The 20,150-nt window shown below is 38.6% G+C and overlaps 1 pseudogene; it reads right to left on the bottom strand.

Moving 5' to 3' along the window:
• Window positions 1-3,216: 3,216 nt before the first annotated feature.
• On the bottom strand, window positions 3,217-5,414 carry LOC131409091 (tripartite motif-containing protein 5-like; annotated as a pseudogene).
• Window positions 5,415-20,150: the final 14,736 nt, after the last annotated feature.

Raw genomic sequence — 20,150 nt, 5'->3', positions numbered from 1 at the left:
AATGGAAATGTAAAGTGATATACTATTATTTACTAAGTATTATGCCAAGCTTTGGAGAATCAAAGATGAGTAAATGATCATAACATTCCTCAAGAAGCTTACATGGCTTCTGCTGAGGGTACAAGCAAACAAATGTATTAATGTAGGCATTTCTCAAGTCTCTCTCTTCTCATTTTATACACTATCTATAAGAGAAGTAATCTACTCCCTTAAATTCAGCACACACATGTGTGCAGTTAATTTCCAACTGTTTATTTTTACTCAGTTTTGCCCCTTAAATGCAGGTTAATATATTCAATAGTAAAGTAGCCACAGGTACCAGTAACTTAGGATGTCTAATAGGTAGCTTGCTACTCGCCAACCACATTGATTTTTCCCTAATACTACATTGTCCATAATGTTACCAACATCCACTTGATCACTGTCCTAAAAGCTACAACATTTATCCTCTTCCTCAGTGTCTACCAAGCCAGTTTAGTCCACATTCTTAAGAAGTTTTGGCCATCTGATCTTCTTTATCATCACAGATATTATTTTACTTGCTTGACCAGATATGTACCAACACATTTGGTCTCTTTTTTCTCAGACTTACTTCCTCCACATCACCAAAAACTAGGCCAACAGGTGGGTCTATACATACTAAAAATATTGTTTTGTCTTTGTATTAGGGCTATTTTTTGTATGACAAAAACCAAACAAGACTAAATTGAGTAGAGAAAAGGAATTTGCGGGAAGATATAGCTTTAGTCAAAGCTTAATTTTGAAGCTCAAACCTTGTCATCTGGATCTGGTCTATGTCTTTCTCCAAATTCTATTTATTCCCTCTATATTGACTATATTTTCAGTTCACGAACAGAACATGAATCTCCTGATATAAACTTCAGAATAAAAGAGAACTTCTCTTCCCAGTTATCACAAAAATGTTCTGAGGCCTTCATGGCATTGGCCTGCATTGGTTCAATGTGCATACTGAAAGCATTACTCCATTGTTGCTGGAAGGAAATGAAGCAATGTTGAAAGCAAATTTCTATATTTTACTAGAATTAAGTTAGTATTAATCTGAAGTAGATTGTAATGGTATAAGATTCATACTGTAATCAGTAAAGCAACCACTAGAAAAAAACCTAAAAATAGAATACAGTTAGAAAATGGGAAAACGAAATTATATATTAGAAATATTTGTTTAACACAAAAGAAGATTTTGTGTGTGTGTGAGGAATATCAGCCCTGAGCTAACATCCTATACCAATCCTCATCTTTTTTTTTTTTTTTGTTGAGGATATTGGCCCTGAGCTAACATCCATGCCCATCTTCCTCTACTTGATATGGAATGCCGCCACAGCATGGCTTGACAAGCGGTGCATCGGTGCGTGCCTGGGATCCAAACCTGTGAACCCTGGGCCGTAAAGCAGAGAGCACGCACTTAACCACTACACCACCAGGCCCACCCAAAAGAAACTTCTTAAGGAGAAAGAGGAGAATAATAACTACAGGAGATCTACAGAAAGCAAAGAGCAATATGGCAAATTTAAATAATTGCCTTAATGTCATTGTCTTAATATCCTAATTAAAAGGCAGAGTTTGTTGGACTGGATAAAAAGGAAGATTCAATTATTGTTATCTCTAGGAGACACATTTTGGATTTAAAGACACAAATAGGGCAAAATTATAAAGATAGAAAGATATATACCATCCAAGTAGTAATCTTAATATAGTTCCAGTGTTTATATTAATATTAGACAAAACAGACTTCAAGACAATAAATATTATAGGAGAGTGAGAGGAGAATTCCATTATAATAATAGGTTCAGCATATCAACAAGGTATAAAAATTATAAATGTATATGCACCTAACAACAGAGCTTCAAAATAAACAAAGCAAAAATAAAAGGAAAAATAAACAATTCAATAATACTAGTTGGAGATTTCAATAATTCACTTTCGATAATTGAATGAACAGCTTGCATGAAAACTAACAAAGATATAGAAAATATGGACAATACTCTCAACCAACTTGACCTAACTGATGTCTACACACTGTTTCACCCAATGAATGCAGAATGCACATACTTTTCAAATTCAAATAGAAAACTTTTCTGGACATCCAGTATTTGTAGCTATAAAATGGTATCGAGACATTTAAAAGCCTGAAAAAATAAAATATATGTTCGCTGATAGAGGAATTAAATTTGATATTCACAGCAGAAGTAAAAGTAAGAAATCACTAAATATTTTTAAATTAAACAATACACTTTCGTGTATCTTAAGGGTTAGTGAAAAAATCACAAAGGAAAATTGAAAATAAGTAGAAATGAGTGAAAATAAAACTAAATAATCAGAATGTATACAATACAGTTAAAGCAATGAATTTATTTCTTTAAACACTGTATTAGAAGAGATGGTCTCAAATCAGTGATCTAAATATCCACTTTAAGAAAACTAGAAAAAGAACAACAAACTAAAACAAAACACACACACATACACACAAATGTGCACACCTGCATATGCACACACATATATATAAATAAAACACTAAAGATGATAAGAAATAAATATATACAAAAGTTAAAAAATAGATAAAATCAATAAAACTGTAAGGTTTGTTTCTAAAAAAAAATCAACAAAATTGACCAAATGCAACTAAACTGACAAAAACAAGAAGAGGAATAAAAAATCATCAAAATCAGGAACAAAAAAGAGGACATTACTGTGAGTGCTGTAGAAATTAAAGGGTTTATAAGGGATTATCATGATTAACTTTACATCTACAAATCAGACCACTTAGACAGAATGGACAAATTCCTACAAAGACATACACTACCAAAAACTGACTAAAGAAGTGTAAAAAATCTAAATAAATGTAATACAAGTCAAAAAGTAAATTATATTAAACTTTTCCAAAAAGAAAAGCCCACAGTTAGATGGCTTTCCTGGTGAATTCTAGAGAATATTTAAAGAATAGATAATCTCAGTCATTCACAAATTTTTTTGAAAAAATAGAGAAAGTGGTGGAAAATCTTGACTCAATCTATGAAGGAAAAAAAAGAAAACCTCTTGGAATCCGGAGTGAATTTGCTTGTCTGTGACTAAGCTGGATCATGAAGAGGTACTTGATAAATGCTTAACATATACCACAGGTAATAGGGCCCTATAGAATATCACTGTACCTCATGGATCCTCTCTCCAAGGCCAAATTTTTGCACTGCACTTGGTAAATTAATAAAAATGTGATTTTCCCTTTTTATTCATTCGTTCAATTATTTCTATAACCTCTGAAATAGATGCAGGGAAGCGATACTGCAGGGCCAGAGGAACATTAGTGTCCCCACCAGAAAGAGCACAGCAATACAGAGGAGAAGGAATCTAGTCTTCATGTTTCTCACATCTCAGATGCTGGGATTTCTTCCCAAGTCTTACCTGCAGCATCTCCATTGTTGACCCTTGCAACCGATGCTCCACTTCTGAAAGGACAGCTCTCACCAACTGGCTCTGCTGGATCAGCGCATTCTCAGACTCAGGCAGGTGGTGTAGAATATCTCCTGCCTCATTCTTCAGCTTTAGAAGCTCCTCATGCTCCTCACAGTCCAGGACACCTCTCATTAGATTAAACTCTGCCTGGACACTTTGTCTCTCATTTTGTATTTGATTCTTCGGGAAAGAGAAAGAGAGAGAGGTACTCAGGCTCTCAGGCAGAGACTGGGACCCAGAAGAAAAACTATTCTCTTTAAGAAGTTCTCCCACAGAAGTGATATAGAAGCAGAGAAGGAATTCTTGGTGAAGCTGACTTTTCCTATTACTTTCTCTTCATCACATTCCAAAATAATGGCCTCAAATCTGCAGTAACGATACCAATGCTGAGCCAAAACAGGGATATCTGAGTGTGACTCAGCTTTCACACAGCCATCCAGGACAGTCAAGGCTTCCTGCATTATTCCTGACCCCTAACCATTAGAAAAGTTGAACACTGAGGACAGAACCATGAGCCACTGCCAAATGTCTTCCCCCGGGAGAGTCAAGGTCTCAAAAATATGACAGAAATGGAACACAGAATTCACTAGCCATCCTTATCAGACAGTCCATCTACGTGAATATCTCCCTCCAGATATCCGGATTCATTTGCAAAATGTTCACATTTCAGCCCCCACTCATGTCAAGGGAAGGATAAAGAAGAGGACTAATCAAATGACTTTTGGATATATCAACTGTCAGAAAACAAAGAGGAAGGGAGCTCCTTGTGACTAACTCCCAAGGTCCTGCCCAGATTTCAGCTCAATTCTCTCAGGGATTATCCCCTCCTACTTTCCAGGAAGTTCTTTCTTCTCTGATGTCAGCCCCAATTTCTCAGCTTTCTGCTACTCTTCCCTCAGTATCACTAAGACTGCCTGGAGATTCTCCTGTGAGAAAAGAATCAAACCAGAATCAAGCATCGGGCTCTTTCAGCTTCAGAATAAAGGATAATTGGGGAAGAAATCTGGCTGATCTCTAGAGACACTTGAGTTTACGGAAATTGTGAGAACAGTAATTAGTACCTATGACTTGGAAGAAAACTTGCAGTAGTAAATGTGTATAAGACTCAAGTGATAGAAGTCAGCATATCCTCCCCTAGAGAAGACTGATTCTCTTTGTCCTAGAAGAAGAAACCTGATCCTGAGCCAAGGAAAGAACTTGTATCTCAATCCACCCAGCTCCCCAGTTAACCCTTCTGTTCAAAGGGATAACGAGCGCTGTCCTTGGCACCAAATCTCCACCGACTAGCAAAAGGTACAAAAATATCTACGTCTGGCTAAGGGTCTGTACTGTAGGTTTATCCTTTTGTAATTGTATGGAATGCACAGAAATGGCCTTCAGACCTAGGAAGGTGAGCCTAGGAATAAAACAGATCACAGGCATCAGGGCTATGGTGACAAGGTAATTAAAGTCCAATGCAAAGTGGAGATTTTTCATCAAGTAACATTTTCCACCTTGCCTTGCCTCTATCTTGGTCTTTTACCTGATATTCCTGGGCAACCTCTTCCATGAGGAATGTGTGGTGACCTCAGTGCTCCTAAGACTGCTCGCAAAGCCAGCAAATGACCTTCTCATCCTTCTTCCAGAAGAGCAGGAGTTTCTCTTCATGGCGCACACAGAGATCTCTCTTTTGCTCCTCCTCTGGGCTCAACTTGATGTCCCTGAGCCTCTCGACTAGGTTGGTTATAGGCCAATTAGGCCGTAGGGTTCTGGGCTGGTAGATGATCTGGCATACAGGGCAGCTGCTCTCTCCATCTTGGCCGATCATGGACACTTTGTGGTTTACAGTGATGCAGGCTTGGCAAAAGCTGAGGCCACAGACTAGGCTCACCAGGTTCTGTCAGGAGCTCCAGGCAGGTGGGGCAAGTCACCTCCTCTTCTATGTTCACCAAGATTTCTTAAGCCATGGGAGAAGCTCCCCTGTCCTGACTTCTGAGACTCTTCTTGTTCACAGTTCCCTTCATGACTGGGAAAGGCAAAGAGGGGGCAGAGTAAGAAAGGAAGGAAAAAAATGATACTAATGGTGTAGAAATCAAGGATGAGCCAAAACTGAAATATTGAACGGCAAAAAGAAAAGGTGGCAAAACAAGCAAAGAAGCTTGGTGACCAGGTAACAAGGAGTTTTCCTAATAATTTCAAACATTTTATTCCCAGTTCATGTCACATGATAAATCCCATTCTCATCGGTGCAATGGCTCATATTTTCTTTTACTTTACTGAGCAAAAAGATGACCTGAGGTCTTTTATACCAAGTTCCTTGTGTACCACACCATCTATCTTGCTTTTTCTTCCCCATGCAGAAAACAACATCCTCAATGATAAAAGCACCAAACCACTTCTGCCTCTGGGGTTTTACACCTACTCTTCTTTCAGCATGGAATGGTGCAGCTGATATCAGTATGACTCACTTTTATACTTCAGTGAACTCTCTCTTTACATGTTTTCTTATCAGAAAAACCTGCTCTAACTTTTACAGTTTGAACTTTGCCATCATTTGCTGTACATTTGCAATGATTTCCCTTATTACTGTGACATAATATGTGACAAAGAGTGTGTGTGCATGGCAAGAGCAAACCCTTTATCAGATGGTAAGTAGAGATAATAAGTGACTTACAAATATCATTTATCTTCAGTTCACGGAGTTGAGATGAAACTAACATTTGGAGTCCTCCTTCAAAGGTCTGCCTCCTCCTATCCCTCAGAATTATTCAAAGTCAAACAGAAGAAACTTCCTGGACCCAATTAATACACAGAGCAATGCAGGTGTGTGAAATTGAAGTGATCCTGACAGGTTGGGATGTTCTGGGGAGACTTATGCTAGTAAATGGTGATATTTCAACTTGGCATGGAAATATGCCACGGACATTGATAGGAGCTTAAACGTGTGCATGTATGTGGATAGTGGAGAGGGAGATGGTATGGATATACTCATAGGATCATACATGTCAGATACCTGGGAAAAGAGAAACATAGATGAAATGAATGTCAGTCTTGAGAAAGAAGTCTCAAAATATTCTGCAAGACTATTCAACAAATTATCATAGATGATGAATTATGCTAGCAACTGGACCAATATCCAAAACCACAAAGATGAGCCTAAACAGAAAATTTAAACCTCTAGGCTCTTGACACGGACCTGGAAAGTAATAGTGAATTAAATATTCGGCCTTATGTGTACAAAAGAGCAGATGTGAAGAACACTACAGGATAGACATACATATTGTTGGGAAATCAAATAAAGGGGGCAAATGAAAGATTATCCAAGAATTCCAACTTGAAAACATAAGGGTTGAACTGAAAGCTGAAGAAGATAAAGGAGATACGAGATGAGTGAGGGGAAAAAAAATATATTAGGTGGAAGAAATGACCTGCTCATGGAAGACAGAGCATCTTGTATGATTTTAAAATACAGGTGTGTCTGGTGTGTAAAGAACTGCTGAACCTTTTGTATCGTATGAACCTACAGTGACCATAAAATATGACACTTCACAAATTATGTAACAGTTGGGGACTCTTCCAAGAGCAAGAGAAATTATTAATGTTTTTCCATCAGAGAAGTGGGGGGTTATGTTTAGCTCTGTATTTGGACTGTGAAATGTTAGACAGATCCAGAGTGGAATTGGAAAGATCAGTTAGGATGCAGGCACAGTTGCTCAGGGGAGAGACGGTGCTATCTTGAGGGGCAAAATGGTGAAGGAAATGGAGAGTAGTGGATGAGAGTGAAAGACAAGATGAGGAAAAAGGATAGGACTGGGTGTTATACTGGATATGTAGGAATAAAGGGCGAATATCAGGACTGAGTTTCTTCCTGTAAAGATGATATTGGCTTACACTTCTCCTTGTAAGCTTTCTTTTTTTTCCTTCTCTTTCTGGGAAACCTACTGGGTTACAATAAAGTGGAAGTTCAGCTGCCTTGATATTAAAAATGGCCTAAGGTATAAAGTGCATTTGAACTGGGAAGACCTTGTACAGACCTTAAATGCCAGTTGGTAAGAACAGACCTCATTTTTCACAAGGGCAGTGTGACTCTTATAACCAAAATATGTCTTATTTAAGCCACTGGAGTCTGTCCTCATGGGTTTTCACAAAGTTATCCATTCTTTGTAGCACCAAGCTTATCTAACCTATTGTAGTTTTACACGCATTCACCTTGTTTGGCTTCTTATAAAGCTGAGATGACAGGGATAAAGTATTTCCTGTTATACCACTTAACCACTGTAAGGTCCATCACTGAGAACTCACCTGAGGTAGCCAATTCAGCATGCTGTGTCTGCTGCCCTTTATCCCCCAGCTAAGCTATGTGAACCTTTCAGTTTATGTTTTATTAGGTCACATGGATGGATATGGCCATCCAGATTGCAAACTGCTGCTGGTGATCAGTCAGAGTGGATATCACAGAATGGTAACACCCTTCTATCCGTATTCTCTTACCTGGACTGAATATGGCCATATGATCACAGTCTAGGATGAGGACTTCTGTCAGGAGCTTGAGGAAAATGGGTCTATGAGGCAATAAACAAGGAAAGGGAAGATCTCAGTAGATATTAATGTCTTGACAGTTGCCCAAGTTTGATGGTAAAAGAAAGATGTCCAGCATGAGACAACCAATAAATTTTACCTTTGCTCTGCACAGGGGAGGGAAAAGTATAAAAGCTGCATGGAGACAAATTTAGACTTCTAAAAATGTCTACTTGTTTCATTTTCATCATTCATGAAGGGAAACTGATAAAGAGTGAGGCTGAAGGTGAACCGGAAGTGTAATCCAGTTAATAGTACAGATACTGAAAATAGTCCAAGGTCATATGCAGTTAGCCTGTGGCTGCAGAGACTATGGCTCAGACCAGGATCTGGTGAATAACAAGGTCAGAAGTGAATATTATACCAGTGGTAGATATTACATGATAATGTCTACCACTGTTTATGACTTAAGTTGTGACACAAACATGGTGGTGGGGCATCCAATTATTTCTCATCCCACTCAAGATCTAACCAATGCTGAGATGTGTATAGTGTAAGCAGGAGCAGAGCAGGCTTTCTGCCGTGGGATTAGAAAATTATTTTCACAGTGGGGCTACAAGGAGCTAATGTCAAAGCAGCTGCTCCCACAATGGACACAGGAGGGCAATGTGCAGAGGAGCCAGAGTCCTCTCACATGGAGGATGACCCAACCTCTACCTAAGCAGTGACCCAAGGGCTCCACAGCAATGATGGAGATAGATACGGGAACATGAGTGGTGTGTGTCTGATAGAACTCCCAGGTCAGTTGTCTGCCAAGGGTGTCAGGTGATTGCACCTTACACATTGGTTTTCTGACATATGAGCTCATGAAAATACAAACTCAAAATGCCCCAGAGGTGACAGCTAAAGACAAACAAAAAAGACATTAAAGACTATAACTATATAAAAGTCAAAACAATAAGGATATGGATAAAACTTTCTTCTTTTGCACACTGGAGTAAAACTGTTTCTTTAATATGATGAAGCCACAAATGACCGATATTAAATGGAAAGAGTCACTTTTCTAAAATAAAATGGAAAAGTAAAATTATATTGTTTTATTTGCTGGCTAGTCATCTAATACTATTTAATATAAACTTGTTATAATACTAGCAAATTAAAAACTGAAGTACAAAAGTGACAAATCAATTCTAAATTCCTGTGATAACTGGCATGAAGGAGGTGCACTGTATGAGTTCAGAAGACAGGTGCCTAACACTGACTTATAGCTGAGAGGAGGACAAGAATATGCAGTAGAGGTGATAATCTCCAAAGTCAACCTTGATGAAGTAAAATTGGATCACATGAAGGGTAATCAGGGTGAGAAAAGAGATTTGACTGGTGTCTTCCATATGCCTGAGTAAGGGGGGTGGTGTGTAGCTATATCTTCTATAGGAGGGGGGAGTAAACACAGAGTCTCCCCTACTCTTCCTTCCTTCCTTCATGTGTCTCAGGATCTTCTTATCATGCTACTTCTTCTGACATCTTTTTATATCATTAACACTAATCAAGTAACTTCTTTTGTCTATTAAAGTGAGAAAAGATACCACATCTGGAAATTCTTACTAGGTGCTCCTCTTGTTCCCAGTTTCTCAGTTGAGCTCTGTTTCTGGGTGGCAGATATGGCCCAAGGAGAAGAATGAGCAAGGTTAGGGATTTTGAAGGACCTGCACCAATTCACTGTGTCTAGACAAGTGAATAGACAAAGGTTACAGGGCTTGCCAGCCGTGATCCCATCAAGGCTCCTGAGCACAGACACACCACGGTGATGAGAATTTATCTACAGATTCATACAGAAATACTAGATTTTTACACTGATAGGCATTAAACTATTAGGATTCAAAGATCCTTCTGCCTTTGGTCCTGTTCTTGGGGGAAGAGACTTTCTACCTCTGAAAAATCCTGGAGTCTGGATGTCCTCAGCAAGCTAAATTTGGAAATATAGAATGGGTAAGCAATGTGGGTAAGTTCAGGTAGAGAAAGAACAGTCTCTCCATGAAACAAGCAAAGCCTTTTACTTCTTCAAACTTTGCTTCTTTTAAGACCACCCCTCCCCCAGACTGCACTTTAGTCAGCACTCTCAGCAGGAAGCCTGAAATTTGGTCCTTTTTCCCATTCAGAACAGCTTCCTGAAGACAAATTTAACTCACCCAAGCAAATTCAGTTTTTTCCTGTGAGGTCTCCCAATGTCTGTCTTCTACAAGCTACTCAACTCACCTTCAGATACCAATGGAGAAGCTGTGATTCCTTGGAGAAGATGGAGGCTGGCCAGGGAGAGAGGGGGAATCACTCAGCAATCCGCGGCCTGATCTCCGCAATGAAATTTAGGGGGGCCAAGTGAAAATGAAAGTTATATTCTTGGAAAAAGGCAAGAAAGGAGAAGAGAAACCCTGCACCAATGGGAGGCCTCCATGTCAGGCCTCTGGAAAATGACAAGGCTTTTGTACATGGGCCCGATGGGCTTGTGATCACATTCTTATTCCTGTCTCTCACATGTAGTCCTGGACGCTCTTTCTGGCTCTTCAAGGTAATTTGTCCTTTGGAGCACTAGGCTCACCTAGACAATGTAATTTCATACACACCCAACTTCTCTCGTTTCCTTACTAAGAGATGACACAGAGAATAAACTACCTCCTTCACTACAGTGAGGACCCACACTGAAGGCTCACCTGAGGCAGTCATACCAGCAGGCTCTCTCCTGTCCTGCATCCACCAGCTAAACTAAGTGAATCTGGCCAGTCTGCGTCCTATTAGGCCATGTGAGAGAGAATGGCTATCCAAATCTGAAATTACCTCAGGTCATCACTCAGAGGGTCTATCACAGTGAAAGCACAGTGATGCTGATTTTTAGAATCTGGATTCAATATCGCCAAAATGAAACTTTTCCTAAATAGCCTGGGAAGTGAAATTGTATGTAGTGTCATTTTTTGGGGCAATGTCATCTAATACTACTTAATATATAATCTCTATATCTTAGTATAATAAAAATGAGTCAGGAAGATAATTGTGATGGTTAATTTTACATGTCAACATGACTGGCCACTAGGTACTCAGATTAAACAATATTTCTGGGTGTGTCTGAGTCTGTGTTGTTTCCAGATGAGATTAACATATAATCTGTGGCCTCAGCAAATTAGATTGTCTTCCCCATTGTGGATAGGTATCATCCAATTTATTTAAGATCTAAAGAGAAGAAAATGGTGGAGGAAAAAAGAATTTGCCCCTTTTGCTTGTTGCCTCCCTATTTGAACAGGGGCGTAGGTCTTCTCCTGCCCTTGAAGCAGCACTTGCACCATGAGGTACCCCAGTTCTCGAGTCTTCAGACAGGGACAGATTACACCACCAGCTTTCCCCATTCTCCCGCTAGCAGACAGCAGATCCTGGAAGTTATCAGCTTCCATAATCATGTGAGCCAATATATGATCTATATTTATATCATATTGTTTCTGTTTCTCTGGAAAACCCAGACAAATATAGTAATCAAACACTTCTAAAACTCTGTGTTAAGTGGCACAGACGAACTGTGATAATGACGATGATAATAACATAGATGAACTCTGCTATTTCAAAGATGCGTGCCTAAAAAAGACTTGGGGGAGTGAAGGGTACAAAGAGGATGTTGTAGAGTTAATAATGTTCAAAGTAAACCATAATCCAGTAAGATCTGGTCAGATGAGGGGAAGTCAGAGTGAAAAAAGAAAGAGATTTGGCTGAAATCTGTCATCTGAGTGAGTCAGTCTGGGGTGCATTGTGCCTTTCACAGGGAGAGAGGGGGTCAAATAGACACTCCTACTTTAACCCCCTTTTCTCATGGGTCTCAGGAAGTTGTTATTGTGCCACTTCTTCTGATATCTTTTCCCATTATTAACACCAATCAACCATCTCATTTTCTTTTATTAAACGTTGTAAAGATGCCTCTTATGGAAATTCTTCCTACGTGTCTCTCTTGCTCCTGATCTCTCAGCTGAGCTCTGTTTCTGGGTGGCAGATATGGCTCAACGAGAAGGAGGGGCAAGGTTAGTGGTTTTTCAGGAACTGAATTGATCCCTGAGTTTGAACTTGGAAATCTGGTAGGACTAGCAAACACAAAAGAAGCTGCAGAGCAGGGCAGCTGTTCCACCTTTAAACCCAGAGAGGACAGGGTGCTAGGATTATGTGGTTTGCCTATAGAAATCCTACATTACTACACTAACCGATGTTAAATTATTAAGTTTCAAAGAATTCTCTGACTTTCCTCTACTTCTTCAAAAGATCTTTTTCACCCCTGAGCAGGGCCAGGCATAATACTCTTCTCTGCTGCTCTCTGCGCTGAACTGGTCCAGAAGCCTGGGCTGTGTCCCATGGAGACTCCATAGGCTCTTTCTCTTGGGCATCCTGTGGCAGAATTTCTCAGGAAGTTCTCGCTGGAGCTAGAATAACTCCTAGAGGAGAGGTCACAGTCAGTATACCTTGAGTTAGGAAATGAAAATGCATGAGTGGAAGGCAATAGAGAGAACTGTAGTAGTAGCCTGGTGGTATTACTGATACCATCATTAGTGATCTCCACCGACATCCCACATTGTACCTCCAACCGTAAGTGTCATTTAGTCAAGTAGGGCCTTTCTCTATTGTGTTGCTCATTGTCTCAGATATATTAAAAATTGTTGCATATAAGGAGTGATAAAGAGATAGATATACAAACCCTATAGCTGTAAATATCATTTTAGCTGATTTGAACATCTGGATGATAAATCATGTGTCTATTCTGCCATTCTTCCTGTGAAAACAATTGCTGTGTTACATAATGAAATTCAGCTATGCTTATGGTATTATTAACATATATATGATTTCCCTTTGACAAATTTTAATGAATAATTTTTATATCTTCTGTTTTCCTCCTAAGGTTTTACTCAGATTGGTGTCTCATCTGTCTCCACTACCACATTTTAACCATATTAAGTCTTACTTTGTTTTAAGCTTTTCTCAAATGGGGAAATATTAAAAATCATGGGTAAGAGGAGATATTTCATTAGCTTCCCCACCAAGCAGGAGATGTAATGATGGGAGGAGAAACACAGAGCCCTAAGGAGGATTTCTTTTCTCCTGTAACTCAGAACAAGAGAAACTAGAATGTGGAGCACGCCAATATGTTCAGCTCTGGGGAAAAATTGTGTGTAGTGAGAGGAGAATGGTGAATTTAGGCTTCCTGCTAGCCCACGTTTTCAGGTGTCTTGACAGGACTTGATTTCACTCAGCTGCAAACCTAATGTTTCTTAGGGAAGTCCCAAGATATTAACCGCGGATATGGGGTCAGTTCAGAGATTCAAAGGGAGAGGAGTGGAAGGATGGATATTGCTCAGTGGAACAATTGGGTAAGGAAGAAGCATTGGACAGAGAAGAGGTCTTTGAAGGAGGGAGTTTTTTCTTTTCAACATTGCAATCGATACCGCTGTGCTGTGTTTTTCACACAAGTTTTTCAACTTCTCATTCTCTCCAATTTCAATCGTATGCCTAGTTAAAAGACACCAATTCTTAGTATCTCTTCATTAACCACCATACTCCATATGATCATTGCTGAATATTCATAGAAAGCAAAGCCGAGATTCTCTTTCCACTGATGGAGGTATTCATTTTAACAAAACAGCACACTTAACCCATAGTTCAGCATTATAAACCTTGGATAAAGGAAAAAAAAAAAAGAAAGAAACTAAACATGAAAGCACTAGGGAGTGACAAAAGCAGTTAGAATCACCAGTATAATAGACACTGGAAGAAGGGAACAGTATTGGCGTGTTTTTTTGATTTTATGGCTGGCTTTTCATCAGAAGGCAGACTTTAACCAGTAGTGGGTGAAACAGTTAAAACGCAGTTAGCAACATACAGACTTTTTGGCTTGAAGAACATGAAGAATGATTTGGGACTACCACAACAGCTGAAAATTATGGAGAATATCTTTAAAATAGAGGTCAAGAGGAAGAGATCCCAAATCGCACATAAAAACTGTTAACAAATCTCTGGACTGCACATGTGTGAGACAGATGCCAAGCAGCCCAAGTACAGCTAATGGAACTGAACAGAGATTTCAGCTGCTGCAAAATGCAGGGGAGAATTAAGAATTTGAGTTCAATGAGGTTACTGCCGGGGAAAAAAAATAATACCCTTTAGATACATAAACAGAATCCAGAGTCTCTACATTTAATTCACAATTCACCTTGGGGAATTTTAAATACAATCTAAAGTCATTCACCATACAAAGAAACTAGGAAACATGGCTCATACTGAAGAAAAAGGCAATCAATGGAGACTAACTTCACAATAATCAAGATGTTGTATTTAATAGAGAAGAACTTCATAGCAGCTATTATATCTAGAGTCAAGGATGTAAATGAAAATATGCTTATAATAATGAGGAAAAAAGAAATGTCAGAAGAGAAATAGAAAAAAAAATTAATTGAAATACTAAAACTAAAAACTACAATCACAGAAAAAACAAATCCAGAGTTAGCTTAGGGGAAATTCAAGATCACAAGAGAAAGCCTAATTGAACTTAAAAGTAAATTAGTAAAAGTGATCCAATATGAAAATAATGAACAGACCCTCAATCATTTGTGAAAAAAAAAAAACAAGGTAATAACATAGGCTTAAACCTATGAACAACTTCTAAAATACAACAATACTAAAACTATAAAAGTAAACGATTTAAATAGGAGACAGGGATAAAAATCACACATTTATTTAAATAAATACAGAAAGCCTCGCACAAATTCAATACCCAATCATAATAATGATAAATTTAGAATATTCATCTGATAAAAGGAAAAAGGAAAAAGTCTACCATTAACATTATACTTAATGGTTAAATATAGAATACATTCTCTCTATGCTTGGAAACATGTTAAGAAATGTGTCAATATTCACCATTTCTATCATTGAACTATATGTCCTAGCCCAAAAATTAAGGCAAGAAAAACAAATAAAAGCATAAATATTGGTACAGAAAAATGAAAAATTTTCTATTTGCAGATAACATAAAGTTTACATAGAAAATAAAAATAAATATCGAGTAACCTACTACCATTAGGAAATGAATTAACCAAGATCATAGGACTCAAGGCCAATACTGAAAATCAATTATATTTTATAATCTACCAATGAATACATAGAAAATTAACCATAAACACCCCTCTACAATAATGTCCTCAAATAAACTACCCTGAGGAGATAAACTATGCCTCACTTTCCTTCGCTGGGTGACTAGAGTTACCTGGTCTAGGAGAATTCATAGCACTGGGAGGCATGGTGGATTTGCCATAGGTACAAGAAAAAAAAAAAAAACACATCTGGGATTGGACAATATGGAGAGACTAGGAGTCAGAATCAATAGATAGATCCCCCACGATCATCTTTGGCCAAACTTGATGATTATTAAAATCCCACATTATTGAGTGCAGTTCAAATGTCTCTATTCTAATAAGGATCTCAGGTTCTCAGGGTTTAGAAATGCATCTAACCTGGAATAGAGAACTGAAGAACTTCTTGTGAAACAGGGACCAAAGCAGACACTGTTTGGCCAAGTAGCCTGTTATTTATGTTTCTCTCAGCTCATAAGTAGGTTGGGAAAGAGTTGGAAATGAAAATATCAAAGGACACGAGGACTCCACCATGCACTGCAGCAATGCTCAGTGCTACAGCATTTTCCCTGCTGTCTCACTGGAGGAGGAAAACAGGCTTTACTTCATTCCTGAGACTGCTCTTGCCTTTCAGCTCACTGGAAAGAATGCGGCTGACCAGGAGAAAGAAACACTGACCAACACCATTGCTGAGGGAGCCCATGAATGAACTCCTGACTCTTCCTCTGTCACTGTAAGTCATGAAGGGAACCACCAACCTGAAGAATGGAGATTGACCTGGGCAAATGGAGAAAAGGTTTTCCACTGAGAGAAAATTACTGTGGAAATAGAAAAGAATGTCAAATCAACTTGCACCAGGAATATTTATTTAGATTAAAGGGTAATTAAAATTAAAAAGAAGTAGCTTTGAGGAAGGTAAAATTTTCTTTTATAATGACGAAAGCTTGCTTTTACAACATGTAGAATACAGCATGTTAACTACAGTCATGTGTTGCATAACAACGTTTCAGTCAACCATGAACTGCATATACGATGGTGGTCCCATCAGATTAGTACAATATTGGGGCGGGCCGGGTGGCGTAGTGGTTAAGTTCGCGTGCTGCATTTTAGCGACCTGGGGTTCACAGGTTTGGATCCTGGGTGCATACCTACACACTGCTTATCAAGCCATTCTGTGGCAGGTGTAGCACATATAAAATAGGGGAAGACTGGCACAGATGTTAGCTCAGAGCCAGTGTTCCTTGAAAGAAAGAGGAGGATTGGCGACAGATGTTAGCTCAGGGCTACTCTTCCTCACCAAAAAAAAGATTCGTACCATATAGCCTAAGCATATAGTAGGCCGTACTGTCTAGGTTTGTGTAACTCTATGATGTTTGCACAAAGATGAAATCTCCTAATGATGCATTTCTTAAATTGTATCCCCATCCATAAGTGATAAGTGATGCATGACTGTATAGGCAGAATGTTGTACAGTAGATCTCTAGAACTTGTTTATCTTGCATAACTGAAATTTTATATCTATTGAACAGCAGCTCCATAAAAATATGTTAAAAGGTTAAATTTCATGTTAAGTGTCTTTACCACAATTAAAATAAGACTGATTGATAGCAGGCTATTAAATAGCAAAGTCAAAATGAATAATTAGAGAAAAATTCATTAGAATTGTGTACTCAGGAAAATATCTGTAAGATGAAAAAAGACATTTGAAGGCTTAAAAATAGTAATATTTATTATGCAAAGGATGAAATGAAGAAACAACCTGTGATTCCTTAATCAAGTATTTCTATTGCAAAGCAAAGCAAAGTTACTACTATTTAAAGTAGATAAGTATTCATCCTTAGCATTAATTATTTTAAATCACAGAGAAAGTTAATCACCACCAATCTGGACCAATGTTGATGTGCTAGGAAATGAGCAAGCTATTATAAACATTCTATTATTTAATTCCCACAATATCCTTATCAAATAAGTCTTAGTATGTTTATTTCTGATGATGAACTGAATCCAGTTAAATTTAACGTACAAGAGCCATTAAATAGTGACATCACTAGATAATGAAATTTAAAGTCAAGCCTATTTACTATTGTCACTAAATAATGATTTCAAATTCAAGCTATTAAACCTCCACAGTGATCACCCTCTACATCTTGTCACCTGCAGGGGCACCATGGTCATGAAGTTGCTCATCTTGGTTTTAGCCATTACCAGGACCTACTCCTGCTTCATTAATGGCTACATGGATTGAGCATATCAACCTCTACTTCCTAACACCCAAGATTTTCCCATGATGCTGCCAGCTCCTTCTACAGATCAGCATCCCCCGGGTTCTCCCTCCTACCCCACATCCTAGAGAATTTGGCTCCTACCTATTCTTAAGGGGTTTACTGATGTGGGGGCACTTGTGCTGGAGAAACCCAGACATAGTTCTAATCCTGCCTCTTCCAGTCATTAGTGGTGGGACATTGGAGAATATCTAACAAGTTTATAGATTCTTTTAACTACCTGATAGGAATCCTTCTTCAGATGATATTTTTGAAGATTAACTGTGATAATGATTCTCCGTATATATATATTTATACACATAATTATATATATGTGTGTGTGTGTGTGTGTGTGTGTGTGTGTAAGTATGAATGTGCATGTATATACCAATCCAATGCCAAGTATTTTCTTTTTCATTCCACTGGGACAAGTTATTATTCCTCTATATATTGATGTGGACTGTGCTACAGGTTTCCCTGGTTTGTAATACATACTTCTCCAAGAAAATTTGTACCCATGCTGTCCTGGGTAATCTATTCCTCATCTTGAATTTGAAACTTGTTAAAAAAGAAGAGAAAAGTGCATAAAATTTTCAAGTGAATTTTCACAAGGAAAAGGCCTGAATACCAAAAGCCTGTCCCTTATAAGAGAAGCTGTCCCTAGATATGGGTCTCTGCTCTACATATTTTGGAAACTCATACTTTAGCAATTTTCTGACCCAAGAGCCTTAACAACAGATCCAGGCTTTGTATAAAAAGTTCTATAAACAAAGGTGGGGGTATCACAATTCCTGACATCAAAATAGACTATAAAGCTATGGTAATCAAAACAGCATAGTACTGGTACAAAAACAGACAGATCAATGGAACAGAATTGAAAGACCAGAAATAAAGTCACACATCTTACAGACAGCTAATCTTTGACAAAGCAGCCAAGAATACAATAGAGAAAGGAAAGTCTCTTTAATAAATGGTGTTGGGAAAACTGGACAGTCACAGGCAAAAGAATGAAAGTAGACTGTTATCTTTCCCCATACAAAAAAATTAACTCAAAATGGATTAAAGACTTAAAGGTAAGACATGAAACCATAAAACTCCGAAGAAAATATAGGCAGTACACTCTTTGACATTGGTTTTAGCAGCATCTTTTCAAATACCTGTCTACTCAGGCAAGGGAAACAAAAGAAAAAATAAACAAATGGGACTACATCAGACTAAAGAGCTTCTGCAAGGCAAAGGCAACCATGAATAAAACAAAAAGACAACCTACCAACTGGGAGAAAATATTTGCAAATCATATATCCAACAAGAGGTTAATCTCCAAAATATATAAAGAACACATACAACTCAACAACACAAAAACAAATAACCTAATCAAAAAATGGGCAGAGGATATGAACAAGCATTTTTCCAAAGAAGATATACAGTTGGCCAACTGGTACATGAAAAGATGTTCAACATCACTAATCATTAGGGAAATGGAAATCAAAACAACAATGAGATACCACCTTACACCTGTTAGAATGGGTATAATTACCAAGACAATAAATAACAAATATTGGAGAGGATGTAGAAAAAAGGGAATACTCACACACTGCTGGTGGGAATGTAAACTGGTGCAGCCACTATGGAAAACAGTATGGAGATTTGTAAAAAAATTAAAAATAGAAATACCATACTATCCAGCTATCCCAATACTGGGTATTTATCTAAAGAACTTGAATCAACAATACAAAGATACTTATGCACCCCTATGTTCATTGCAGCATTATTCACAATAGCCAAGATGTGGAAACAACCCAAGTGCCCATCAACTGAATGGATAAAGAAAATGTGGTATATATATATATATATATACACAATGGAATACTACCCAGCCATAAAAAAGACAAAATCGTCCCATTGGCAACAACATGGACAGACCTTGAGGGTATCATATTAAGCAAAATAAGCCAGACAGAGAAAGACAAACACTGCAAGATTTCACTCATATGTGAACTAACACCTGGACAAACAGAACAGATTAGTGGTTACCAGAGGGGAAGGGGGTTAGGGGCTGGACATAGGGGTAAAGGGGCACATATATATGGCGACTGACAAATAATAATGTACTACTGAAATTTCACAGTATTATAGACTATTATGACCTCAATAATAAAGGTTTGTGCCAAACCCAGGATTCCCCCCAGGTTTTCCTGACAGTTATCACGGCAGCAGCTGCTGTTGGGGCAACAAAGCCCCCTGAGAAGGGGCTTCGTAGTAAGGCTCCCACGCTGCACAGTTCTTGCTTACCAATTTCAGCAAGATTTCTTATATCCATTTCCTCCAGTGAGGATCTAATTGACTCTAAGGTCTCCGTAGGGCTGCTGGGCAAACGGATCCCACACGGTTCTATACACCTTTTTTTCCCTCCAATGTTTCAACATCTGGCTGCACTGCAGGGTGTTTATCAGGGCCAGGGACCTGCCTGGAGTCACTCTGCTGGCAGAAGCCCACTGGTCATTCCCATGGACCGAGGGGAACAGCTTCTCTAGCTTTCTCTGAACTCCTCTGAGGTGAATACACTCCCAGTGACCCTGATCTCCTGCTGCTCATGCCTTTGTGCCATCCCTTCCACTTGAGAGCGGGCAGAATTTGTGAATTCCTTGTGACTGATGGAACATGGCACAGGTGATGGGATGTCACTACTGTGGTCATATTACATTATCTAAGACTGTCTCCCCACAGTAATTCTCTTTCTCCTGCTGTCCTTGAAGAAGTAACAGCCAGACTGTGA

This window comes from Diceros bicornis, chromosome 7, assembly GCF_020826845.1.
Source record: "Diceros bicornis minor isolate mBicDic1 chromosome 7, mDicBic1.mat.cur, whole genome shotgun sequence".
NCBI lineage: Eukaryota > Metazoa > Chordata > Mammalia > Perissodactyla > Rhinocerotidae > Diceros > Diceros bicornis.
Note: the sequence above shows the minus strand (reverse complement) of the source record. Positions and strands in the feature narration are given on the sequence as shown.